This window comes from Anser brachyrhynchus (assembly GCF_964034855.1).
Source record: "Anser brachyrhynchus genome assembly, chromosome: 9".
NCBI lineage: Eukaryota > Metazoa > Chordata > Aves > Anseriformes > Anatidae > Anser > Anser brachyrhynchus.
In genome coordinates, this window is record NC_137703.1 from 16,451,935 (window position 1) to 16,464,301 (window position 12,367).

At 48.8% G+C, this 12,367-nt stretch overlaps 1 protein-coding gene across 1 annotated transcript in view; it reads right to left on the reverse strand.

Moving 5' to 3' along the window:
• Nucleotides 1-12,367, reverse strand: part of LOC308199595 (uncharacterized protein) — a 149,345-nt gene that overhangs the window by 10,591 nt on the left and 126,387 nt on the right. Inside the window, exons 13-16 of the mRNA XM_080603968.1 lie at nt 11,334-11,484; nt 10,372-10,789; nt 8,642-9,564; nt 8,339-8,523 (exon numbers count right to left, since the gene is read on the reverse strand). The gene's annotated coding sequence lies outside the window, so the exon portion shown is untranslated. The remainder of the gene's footprint in view (nt 1-8,338; nt 8,524-8,641; nt 9,565-10,371; nt 10,790-11,333; nt 11,485-12,367) is intronic.

Here is a 12,367-nt window from a genome sequence, read left to right on the forward strand (position 1 = left end):
AGTGCACGAACAAAGCGTGCTAGGTGTTTGGAAACAAGTCAGATGATAACAAGTCACAATATTCCTTCCTCTCGCAGAAAGAGCTCCCGAGCCCGCTCTCCGCTGCCCTTTTTGTTGTTGCATGACTGCCTTCCAAAATTAGGGCTGTGCTTCATGCCCAAATTGCCATGCCAGGGATTCATCCCGGGAGGTGGAGGAACCTGACTACTACAGTGGGGAGCAGGATCTCCCCAGCAGCTCGGGGCTCATCCCTTGCTTGGGATACTCCCTTGCTCAGCCCAGCCTGCAGGGCTTTGCTTGGCCTCTGGCTCCATGGAGGCCACCGCTCCGCGATGCCTGGCTGGGAAGCAGAGTCAGGAAGGAAGGGGGAACTGGCTGGGAAGCAGGGCCAAGCTCCTCATGCAGCTACAGAGCGTGAAATAAGGCTGCCAGAGAGGAGATGCAGCTCACTGTTGGCTTATTTCTAATTTTGGAGCATCTTTTCCATCCACTTCAGCTAGACAACATCAGCCTCAATTCAGGCTTGCCCTGAAGCCAGCAGAGCTGTATGATGGTTTAGGTCAACAGAAAACCATACCAACATCATCCCAAAGGGCCTTCCCTCATGGCATCCTCTCCCACAGGCAAAGCTTCAGATCACAGCAAGGTGCAGGTGATGACAAGGGACCATGTGCCCAGCCAACCCACGCTGCGTCACACGGAGAGAGCCCAGGTGGAAGCGGTACCTGAATGGCTTTAAGGCTGTAAGAGACACTAAAACCCCTCCTCAACATCTGCAGAGAACTGGGACTTGCCACCATCTCCAAACCACCACGCTCATTACACAAAGCACCACTTCTCTCATTCTGCCGTAGCTGAGGTGGACAAGGAACACCCAGAAACATGCCGAACCCAGGCGCAATGTTCAAGATGGAGAAGGTCCAAAAGACCACTGCCTTGCTTTCCATCAGAAATACAGCTTCCCTGAGGACTCCTGCAAATGGGCTTTCTCCTCTGCTGTGGGTAATTAGCGGGTGCTTCTGGAGTACAAGACGCAACTACCGCGGGGCTTCACACAGCTCTAGCAGCACCGGAGCCCCACTTAGCTAAATTCTCATACTTCTTACGGTATGAATCAATCCCACCGTCTCTCCTCTCAACATATCTCGTCACTCACAGGATGCAAAAGAAGAAGTCTGGAGAGCCCATTAAAAGCCACTCGACTGGAAAATAGTTTCTGGCCTAATTCTAGCACCAGGGTCTTAGCTGGGGAGAGAAATCTGACAGCAAGAGTGTGTCTGCGGGGAGGAGGAGGCAGAGCTGTTAACTACTTCACCAATCTAATGTATAGCACTCTCCAAGAGTAATTAATAATTAATATTCGTAGCCTGCTTAAATCTGTTGACTCTGTAAACCGCTGCCTCTCACTTAGAGGACTCTCGGCATGCTGAGACAAACTGAAGAACATCCCCCACGGAGAGGCTCAGCATAAACAAGAGCAACGGCAACTCCCAGCTACTCATCCCTAGTTTTAATCCCTCTGCTTCTCTTGTCCTCTTTATCTTGTTTAATTAAGCATAATGCCTTAGGAGCAGCTCTTACAGAGGCGGATGGAGAGTCCAGGACAAGAGGGGCTGGGTCTCCAGTCACTGCGAGGCTGCTACCAGTGCTCTAATGTAAGGCCCTGGGTCGGCAGGGGACACCGAATTCACCAAGCTCCATCCCCTTCAGAGGGTGCGTTCAGTGTTCCTAGGCCACAGGCCACGCACCGCATGCAGGAGTGAAGCCTTGCAGTACAGCACTGGAGGCTCTGGAGCACTCGTTCCAACCAATCCTTTCTGCAATGTTGCCCCTAATCCACTTTATCCTCATTCAAAGCCACAGATGCAAATCAGTTTCCCCAGCTCCCATCTTAATCTGAGTTTCAGCCGTCAAAAGACGCCTGACATTGACACACAGTGGTCGCAGTATCTGTGGGGTCTGGGTCATACCAGTTGCAAATCAGCAGCAGGCTAATGAAACCAACCCATGAGTATCGGTAGCCCCGTATAGGTCACACACATTGAAAGGGAGGTGGAATGGAGCAGAACAGGTTTCCTTGGTGGCAATCCTAACTACTGAGGAACCTGATTTTCTACAGATGTCATAAACCAGAAGGGCTTGAAGTTTTGGACCAAGGAATAGGCACCTTTAAGAATCTACGCTATGGGATCACCCAAACTGCCCAAATTTTGTCTCAGTTCATCATCTCAGGGGCCAAGCTGACTTCCACTGAAATCATAGATCACTGTTTCTTTTGACTTTACACAAGCCTTGAATGCCACCCTTAGCATCTTTTAATATCACATGTTGGGGGTAACAGAATGTACACACATATGACTTGTTCTGTCACAGATCTGGGTCATTCATTATATGCATATATTACTTGCTCTGCTGTATTCCAGGTTTGGTAGAACATGAAAAGTTCCTTTTTCATTATAAGTAACATTATTCTATCATCTGTGTTACGTTTAATCACAGTTATGGTTTACTCTGGTGATAGCTTTCTAAGATACAGGAAATAGTTTAAATCAGTAAAGTAGAAAATGACATGAGTGAGTGACTTTCCACATAAACTCCAAACTGTTTAGTTAATCAGTATTCAACAAATACAATTCTAATGAAATTTGTTTTTCTTTCAAGAGTGCAATGGAAAAAGGACTGCTAGCTAGCATTAAGATGTGAGCACACCTAAAAATACCATTATCAGGAAACAATTATACAACTTTCCCTGAATTGATAATTTGCATTTAGAAAGGAGGAAAATATGCCCATAATTATTTTTCTGTTGCTTGCTATAAAAGCTAAGGACAGACAGTGTGATTCTGTGGCTAATAAATACTGAGGGCATGGTTGTCCTGCAAAGTGGGTTTTTAGTGAGAAACCGAGCCGTGTGAGGATGAACCACGGGAAAACGTTGCAATTTTTGCACTGTGGCCCAAAAGATCAGTATATTTGGGGAAAAAAAAAAAAAAAAAGAAAGAAAGAAAGAAAGGAAGAAAGGAAAAAAAACTCTTTCTTGCTTTTTGCCTCTCTGTGTTTGTGCATATTGTCTTTACACTCTAAGCAAATAAGACCTTTCCTCTGGAGTCTCATAGTAAGCTATATAAGCAACAGTTCTGGTTTTGCCAAGATTTCAAAAACGACGGAAGGAAAATTTTAAAAGACTATTTTACTCATTTTAGTAAAAAGGAAAACAATCTTTTAGCTTTGAATGAAACACATTACTCAACTTAAAACCAAAATGCTTCTTTTGGTCACCTAGCACCATTTGGTCACCTAGTAAACATTTCTGTCAGGTTTCATAAAAAGGTACATGAGATTTGAAACTTGAAGTTCTCCATTTTAATTAGAACACATAATGGAAGGCTTCAAGGTCAAACAGGATCTTTTTGGTTAAAAACCCCTTCCTCTTTCTTTCCCTAAAATGAACAAAATCCAAACAAATTCCTGAATGTTTCAGGGTTGTCAAATTCTTGGGAGGGAGCCCACAGAAGAAGTGCTCACATTGAAAAATTTAACCCCCCACAACCTATTCTGACTTTGTCAGAGGAGACCCAGCACAACCCAAATATCTGCTGGGGGATCCGACTGCTAATGGGACAGGTGCCAGGAGTTGCCTTTCTTGCACAGGCAGTGGCACTGCACAGCGCTGGGCCCACCTTACAGCAGCCGAGTGCTGTCAGCTTAATTCCAGCCTTTCCTCCCTCACCTGCAAGATCCATTGTCAGAGCAAAAGCATCTCTTCCCATCCAGGCAACATGCGCTTACAGGGAGAACTGCTGGACTGTAACGCTAGGAGCAGGCCTAAGACACACCGAAGGCCGAGGAAGCGCAGGAAATGGCCGCCTTTTCTCTCATTCCTGCTGATGTTGCCATTAGCAGCTTCCCAGCACTCACTGCTGCTAATCTCAACACCCACCAGCACTCCCTCAAACCAATTCTTCTTCACATAATCTCCGTTCCCCCTCCGCCCCCTCAGGTCCAAACCTACTGAGAACAACAATGTTCCCCTGCAAGAGAGATGGAGCAAGCAGGGTTGGAGAGCACGAGACTCCTTCTGAGAGCAGGCCCACAGCCGGCAGCTCCGGACAACAACATCCATTTTGCTAATGACTGGAATAATGATGGCATTCTTGTTAGTAACAGTGGAGATAACAAGGCAAACACTAGTCGTAATTATTGTAAAATGTGCAGAAGGCAATTTAGAATAATAAATGTTTCGAATGCAGAGAGCACACGCGCACACAAAAGAGCCCGCCGTTAGCCAGAGCACTCCGTCTGCGGCGTACAAGGGCCCTCCTGATTGCATTGTCGGGAGGAATGAGTCCTCCTGTGGGCCCAAATTTAGCACTGCCACATCCCCTGCCCCGCCGGGGTAAGTGGCACAGGATCTTCTACTTGCCGAGCTGCGAGGGTTCCTGCTGGCTTTTGGGCTGAAAGAAAAAAAAAAAAATTAAATAAAGGCTGCGAGGACCTTTATTTGCAGTGGAAGACGACGACTGCTTCTCAGGCACAGGTTCCCCCTCACCGTAACCCAAGTTACACCCAATTTGCAGTGCAACGTGAACCAAGGGCAGCAGCGAGAGATGAGGGGCTGGAAACGGACCCAAGGGAGGAGAAGAAGGGTGGGGTTAAGAAGTGGGGCCCAGAGGATGAGCGAAGGGGAAGAGGAAGGCCAAGGAGAAGAAAAGGGCGCCTGGGAGACTCTCGTTTGAAAAGCTGAAGAATGCCTGCCAAAGCAAACAGTTGGACATGCAGGGCTCTACACGTCTCTGGTTAATTTTGACCATCTGGCATTTATTGAAATTGCCTCCCTTTGTGTTTTCTACGATGAAGTGGTTTTGTGTTCCTGCTTTCTCTCCCTCCTTTCTCCTCTCCCTCAATCTGATGCGTAGCTTCTGTCCCTCCTCTCAGCACGCTCCACCCCATGGCAACTCTTGAGCAAGGAACACGAGTGTGGGAATGGCTCCAAGGAGGGTGCCAAGGATGGGGAGCAAGCATGTGCACGGGGACAGCCACAGTCCAGAGGCTCTGCCCTCCCCACTGCCCCTCGTTTGACATACCTCGCCTTCCCTGACTCCCAGCCAGTGACAGCACCAGACTGTGGGGAAAGATGGGAAGAGAAATCAGGGCAGAAGTTAAGGAGAAGAACTCAGCCACAGAAAAGCAGGGAGAAAAACCTTTAAAAAGGTGCAATTGCGAAGTGATGACAGGCTGGTGGAACGAAATTAGCAGAGAGGAGGGCTCTGCTCACGTCCTCCTCTCCCTGAACTGCCGTGCGATTAGAAATAAGCCAAAAGAGCCATTTTGTAGGGAACTTTGCCACGAGCTGCACTCCTGCAACAAGGGCGAGAGACTGAAATAATCAACATTTTCAGCAGAACAGAAATGCAAACATCCAAATTCACATTTTAACTGACAGTTTCAGTCAAAATACATCACCCTGACATTCTTCAATCAGAAAAGATTCACAGACTCCTTTTCCTGCATAGCCTGCGGTCCCAGGCCAGATTATACAGCCACGATTCCATAGCTTAGATTTCCTGTAAGTCAGCAAGAAACCTCTTAGGCTCCTGGTGCGCTCCCCAGCCTGTTGCAAGGGGGTTTTCTCCCAGTAGTTCCTCAGGAAGCCTGTCCCAGTGAAAAGAATGAAAGCAGCACAACCGCGAGGCTGGGGGAACGTCTCCTTTGCTCTGTGCAGACTCCGAACACTTCAGAGCCGGAACATCACTCGTCACAAGACCTTCTTCTTTCCCAGCGAATGCGTCCCGCCGCTTTGCATGCTGCTGTGGTGTTCCCAGTGGCCACGACGCTTGCAGGCTCGCACACGCTCCAAGGACTGCAGGCAGGCGCTCAGCGGCTCTGCTGGCACAAATTAGCGGAGCTGAAACTTTAGATCAGTGACAGAGAGTCTGCCTCCTGGGAGCAGTAAATTGCGATGCTGGTCCCCAAAGACCCTCCTTGCCATTAAGTGATTAATGAATTCATTAACACCTCTAAGAACACAGGAAATATGACACAGACAGCCTGCCTAGGCTTTGCAAAGGTTTTTTTCTTCCCTTTTAGGAACAGCAGAGAATAGTGACTAATTAAGCTATACGGCCCACGGCAGCACTACTACGTTTATCCAGTGGGGATGAGCGGAGAGGTGAGATCCTCCATCTCATGTTCCAATCAGCTTTCATTTGACCCATAATGAGATGCTAAAAGAAGGGGCTTATTGCTGTTATAAACCTTCCCTTTGAAAGACATTAAAAAAAAAAAAAGGACTTACTGAAAGGACTTACTGTAATGGTTTTAAATGACTTTCCCAGCATTCCCAGTTCAAGAGTGGAATGGTCTCAGGGGATGGCTGGAGAAACCGTCAAGGCTGGGAGAGTAGGAGGAATTGTGCAATGGCCTCTTCAAGACCTACAGTTCTGGAGGAAATTCTTCACTGTAAGGGTGGTGAGGCACTGGAATAGGTTGCCAAGGTAAGTTGCGGATTCCCCATCCCTGGAGCTGTTGAAGGCCAGGCTGGATGGGACTTTGGCCAGCCTGATCTAGTGGGTGGCATCACTGCCCATGGCAGGAGGGTTGGAGCTAGATGATCTTTAAGGCCCCTTCCAACCTGAGCCATGCTATGATTCTATGATACAAAGGGCCTTAATTCTTGCCCCCTGTGTGACGCAAGGCACGAGGTTACCTCCTACCACATGCCAGCAGGACCTCCCAGTGCTCCAGCTGCTACCACACAGCGGACGTGGCGATCCCTCCCTGTGCAGCGATGACAAGTGCTTCTCGGCCCACCAACACCACACATGGGTTTCCCAGCTCTGGGTTCCTGCTGAGCTGAGTATCCCGGTGGTTTCACCCCACCAGCCATGGCTGGAGAGGTCCCACCAGCAGGCAGGCAGGGGGAGCTGCCCCATGCAGGAAGGGACACCTGCGTTACCCATTCTGAGGGGACAAACCTGCACTTCTCTTGGGCTTGCTTGCACCCGTGGGCTCTACTGCTGCAGAGAAGATGGGATGCATCTCTACAGCAACCAGTCAGTACTGAAATGCCTCTCCATAGCTCAAGTGGGACAACTCTCCTTCACCCCAAATGGCACAGAAGCACTGAGGCTGGCTTTCACCATGGCCTTCAGCATCCTGCAAGACCTGCCTTGGGATCACAGCCTTGGGCTGCATCACCCTTCGGCTCTGGCACAGCTGAGGCTGCCTGTGGGGAGCCACAGGAGTCCAAGGGGACAAGTGATGCTTGGTACCTAAGTCTTTGTATCCCTTCTACATAAACAGAGTGGTGGGGAGCCACCACGTCCTCCTGCTGTGGGCAGGTATCGGGACTTGGGGAAGTTTGAAATTGTGGAGAATCAGGCCCAAAAGACAACTCACTTTCAAAGACAGATAGTAAATTGGAGGGAGTTCAGAGAAAGCCACTAAGAAGATTAAAGGGCAGGAGGTATTGATTTACGTAGGAAGATCAAAAGAGCTATATTTGTATATAGTAGTTTAGCTAAGTGATGACTAAGTGTTTAAAGGGAAGAGTTTGAAGGACATAAACCAAGCGAGGGACCATTACGGTGAGCACAGTGAAGAGAGCTTAACAGGAGCATTAGAGTGAAAGAAAAGGAAGGAAAGAATGGGAAACCTCAGCTGCCTGCCTGCTTCTCTTGGCAGGGAGATGCTGACTGCACCGCTGACACTGAGATTTTGCAAACCAGCTTACCAAGGCATTTCAGGGCCCATCCTGCACCTCTTTCACTGCTCGCTGCAGCCCCGCTGCCAGCGCAGCCCGCACCATGTCACAGCAGCCAGAAACACATGGGAATGCTCTCAAGTGGGCTCCAACCACGACAGCACACTCAGCACCCTTCAGCTTGGAGATACGGCGGCACCTTGGACACATTCTGAACTGTGGGAGCCCTGTGGCTGCTCTAAGTCCAAGCAAACCAGAAACAAGGCAGCTGTATGTCCTAAATCCACTTCTGAGCACTCCACTGTCCTGTTCCATATAAAACAAGGCCTACAGATCTCATCCCATCTTTAAACACTGTTGGAGCTATTGCTTCTTGTCCAGAATTAGTGTCTGTAAAGCATTAACCCAAGTACGTCATGAAACTGAACCCATCCGCACGATCTGGTGAGATCCCAGCTGGCAGGGAACTGCCGCCTGACCCCGCTCCCTCACACTGCCCTCTCCTAACAGAGCTGTGCAGAATTTGCAGGGGTAGGGCTGGGACCACAGCCAGAATACCCAAAGCTGTTCTGTTCCTTGAGATAATTCAGATCCACGTAAGAAAAAGTCAGCTGAAGTGACTAAAAAGTGACCTACCTTGGCCTCCCTCTGTGGGCTTGAGCTGACAGATGTCTCATCAGAGCTTCCAAGAAGAGCAAGGGCCAGGAGCATTCCAGAGAGCAGTGCCCTGGAAAGGCTCCACGGTGAGGATCATTCCTCCAGCAACGATCTCAGCAAACACGTCTTCCCCTTCCTGGGGGAGTCTGACAGCAAGCCCCGTGCTGAAAAGGCACAAGGGTGTGCAGGACGTGAGTCAGGGTGGACCTGGAGGCCAGATGTTTCATTGGCCATATACACAGCTGAATTTTTAAGCTACCTCATAGTCTGGTATCTGCTTACCGTGCTAAAGACTGCAGCTGCCCATCGTAGCAACACGTAACTAACCCTTTAGAGAAAGCAGTTCCTATCCTGACGGTGAAGAGAGGGGAAAGATAAGACAGACAAAGAGAATCTGATAAGGCAGCATGATTGAATTGCTCTGCCATTGCCAGGGATATCCTGAAAACTTGATGGCCTCACTTCATAGTCCAAAAACACCAACAAAAAGCGTTTGCTCTCAGATCGGCAGGGTTCTCTAGGCAGTTTAGATCAATGCCAATGCTCTGCTCCCTGTCCACACCATTTGGCATTTTATCCACCATTTGCTGGAGTGATACTCTTGGCTGCGAACGTTTATAGACAGCAGAAAGCGAGGTCACATAATGAGGACAGGACAGGTTGCAGAGGAGGGTAAATGAGATCAGATACAAGGAGCAGGCTTCATAGCCTGTTAGAGAACTACTAAATACATTTATATCTCCCTGACCTACCAGGTGTCAGTCTGCCCCGATCGACGGCCCCTTGATCTGTGTGACCAAGCAGATCCAAGAGGATAAACCTCCCTACGTGGACGAAGCAGATGACGTGACACACCAGCAGATTTGTTCAGCGGTGTGCGGTCCCTCAGCCACAAGCTGGTCACCCCCAATCTACACCGCCTACTTACATTACTGCCGCGTGGAGAAATATGTTCTGATGCAACCAAATGCAAGAGGATGCCTCTGGGAACAACGCATGCAAATTACAGCTACTTACAATGGGAGAGATTACCTCAGAAAGCACCAGCTCCACTGAGGACTGCAGATGCTTTCCATTGAATAAGTGAATATTCATCCAAGCAGGGACAGGAACCAGGTTTTCTCTGGCTATTTGCATCTGCTCCTTCTTTTACTCCCCATTTTGTCCCTCGTTAACTCCCTCTTTTACCCCCATTTACGTGATTCCTTATGAAAAAAACAACACGCCTGACTTTAACAAGAGTGCATTTGCAGAGGTTTTCCAGGGGATATGTGAAAGTCTTAGGCAGGAAAAACAACTGTGTCTACTTCAGCAACCTCATGAACCACTTGGAGACAGGGCACATCAACATGTCCCCTCCCAGGAGAGCTGTGGTGCTGTGGGCAGGTATGCCTGCTGGGGCAGGTTAACTGTAGGTTTGGGCTCAATACCAGTTGCTCGATCCTACAAATGCATGAAATAACTTGGGGTTGGCCGAGCAGGATGCATGGGTGACAGCAATGCCCCATGGGGCTGCTGCAGAGCCACCACATGCAAGCAGCTAGCCTTCTCCCACCGCCTGCTCCCTCCCAGTCTGTGCCCCAGCCCTCGGTGTTCAGCTGGGGGAAACACCAGGGGCTTTCAACTGGAGGCCACCCAAATATCTGAGTGCTGGGAAAACTAACAGCTGAGCTCAGTTTGTCAGAGAGATGCTTAGGAGATCACAAGATGTCTAGACATCTTAAACGTGGAAATATCCTAGGTTGCAGGGGACTTCCCAGGCCTTCGACAAAGACGTGGTGAGATTCAATGCCTGGAAGTTCAGGTCAGATAAATCCCAAAATACAGTGCAATTTCCCAGCAGGGAGGGAACCCGAACACTGGAGGACCTTGCAAGGGTGTGGGCCCTCATCGTTTGACAACTTTAGCATAGCAGGAGATAACTTTTGAGCAGCTAGGCTTTATTCCAGCTCCTGGGAGAAAGCCCAAGCCCCAGGGTTGGAGGGAGTGGGACTGGATGGCGCAGGGCACACCTCTGGCCCGGGAACCCATGCGTGCCCCTGCTCGCTTCCTCCTTCCTCGAGCCATGACAAGAACAGGAAATTCTGCATTATCTGCTGCTAAGCCTCGAAGCTCCTCACTGAGCCGATAGCTGTAGTCAAATCTCATTCTCCAAGACCTCAGCTGGTCGCCTGCAGACATAAGGAAGGAATTCATTTATTTATTTTCCTCCTCCAGGCTCATTTGGCCAGACAGATGTTGCTTGCTATTTCTTTTTCTCACCTTCCTCTGAATCATCCAAGCTTAGCTGTGGCTGGAGGCACCACGCTGGAGGCGCAGCCCAGCCTCTGCAGAACTGGGGAGCGGGGCCACTGGTTCTGCTCTATCATGAACCCTTTTGGGTTCAGTTGGTGCCATCTCACCTGGTCAGTTACCCGGACAGCACCTGCTCTAATGAGGGTCATAAACACAGAGCTTCAATAACTCTGCTGTGCAGAGTTCTCAACCTGCACAGCAGACACTCTAGGCTCTCAACTGATATCGCCATTCAGAGCCTTACAAGACTGCCTGAATAAACATATGTAAGAGTTTAAATTCAATCTCCCCCCTGCCCTGTCCCCTGAAAAACTCTTTGATGACTAAGCCCATTAGGGGAGGAGCAAATCTCCTCGAAATGTCACAGCTGATCTCTGCTGACCTTATCAAAGTGCAGGATCAATACACTGACCCATCAGAGTTGGAAACCTTAAGCAAACGCCAAAGAGAAGCAATTAAAGCAGAATTTCAAGAATGGGAGTGGGGGTGTCGAAATATCCCATTATGTCTCTGGAAACTGAAAAACAAATGAGCCAAAAGTAACCACGATGCTCAGAATTATCATATACATAATTAGTATTTGATAAAGCAGGAAATACAACATAACATCCATTCATCATGCTGACAGCTGCAAAACCATATTGCAAAGCTCTTAAGTATTAGTTGTGTGTGTATGCACCTTCAGCACTGCAGGTACGAGTCCAAATTGCCAGCTCAGGAGCTGATGTGCCACAGGCTCCATGGGATCCTAGCAGCAAATCCCAGGGAACAGTTCTGCGATGCATGGCAGCAGCGTAAGGAGATGACCGTGTGCTCTTGACTACCTGGATCTGAAAGATGGAGAGGCATCAATAAAAGTCCAGGGACAGCTGACAGCTTCCAATGAGCCTGTGACTTCAGGCACCCTAGAAAATCAAACCAATATTCCTGATATTTGGAAGTTAACCACCTACACCATCACATTACTGCTACAGTCTCTACTGTGGTTTTGAACCCCGGGCCATTTATGACCATTTCAAACAACACCTTGTCCCATCCTGGGAGATGGCAAGGCAATTTAAAAACTGCTTTGGAGGAGGAATATGAGCAGGGGACAAGGAACAGCCCTGGGTGTCCAAACCGATGCAGCCAAAGGGTTTGTGGTAAGAAAAGTGACAACTCCTCAGCTCCTACAAACCATAAAGCAGCACCTCCACCACCCGATGCCTGGTCACCATCAGATGGTAAAGTATTTTCAGAGCAACTTGCTGTTAACCTTTCTGCAAAGAGGGCTATTAGCAAGGCAGAGGGCCTGGGGTGCAAAAGAAGCTATGGTTCCATGGGGAAGAGTAGAAAGGAGCAGATGACAGAGAAAACACTAAATGAAAACAAAGAGAAGGGGATTAAAATGTAAATAACTTGTAGGACTTGTGACTTTCTCTGGAGCAATTCACTCTACAAGGGCTTTGCCCAAAAGAAAAAGATATTTTTTCTTCTCTTCATAGATATTTTTAAGATTTACCTTCCCTCACAAGGGTGAACATGAGCCATTTGCAAGCAACTCAGCGACAAAACAGGAAGAAATCAACTTCTGCCTCGCCTGACAAAAATAGCCAAGTGCCTGATGGCAAAACCACACACCCATCATTGCTCTGCCTGGCTGGAACGGAGCTGTGCCTGAGCCTCCCGCTGCGCGCGCTGATCGCCAGATTGTTAACTTGGGATAGGTCCCTG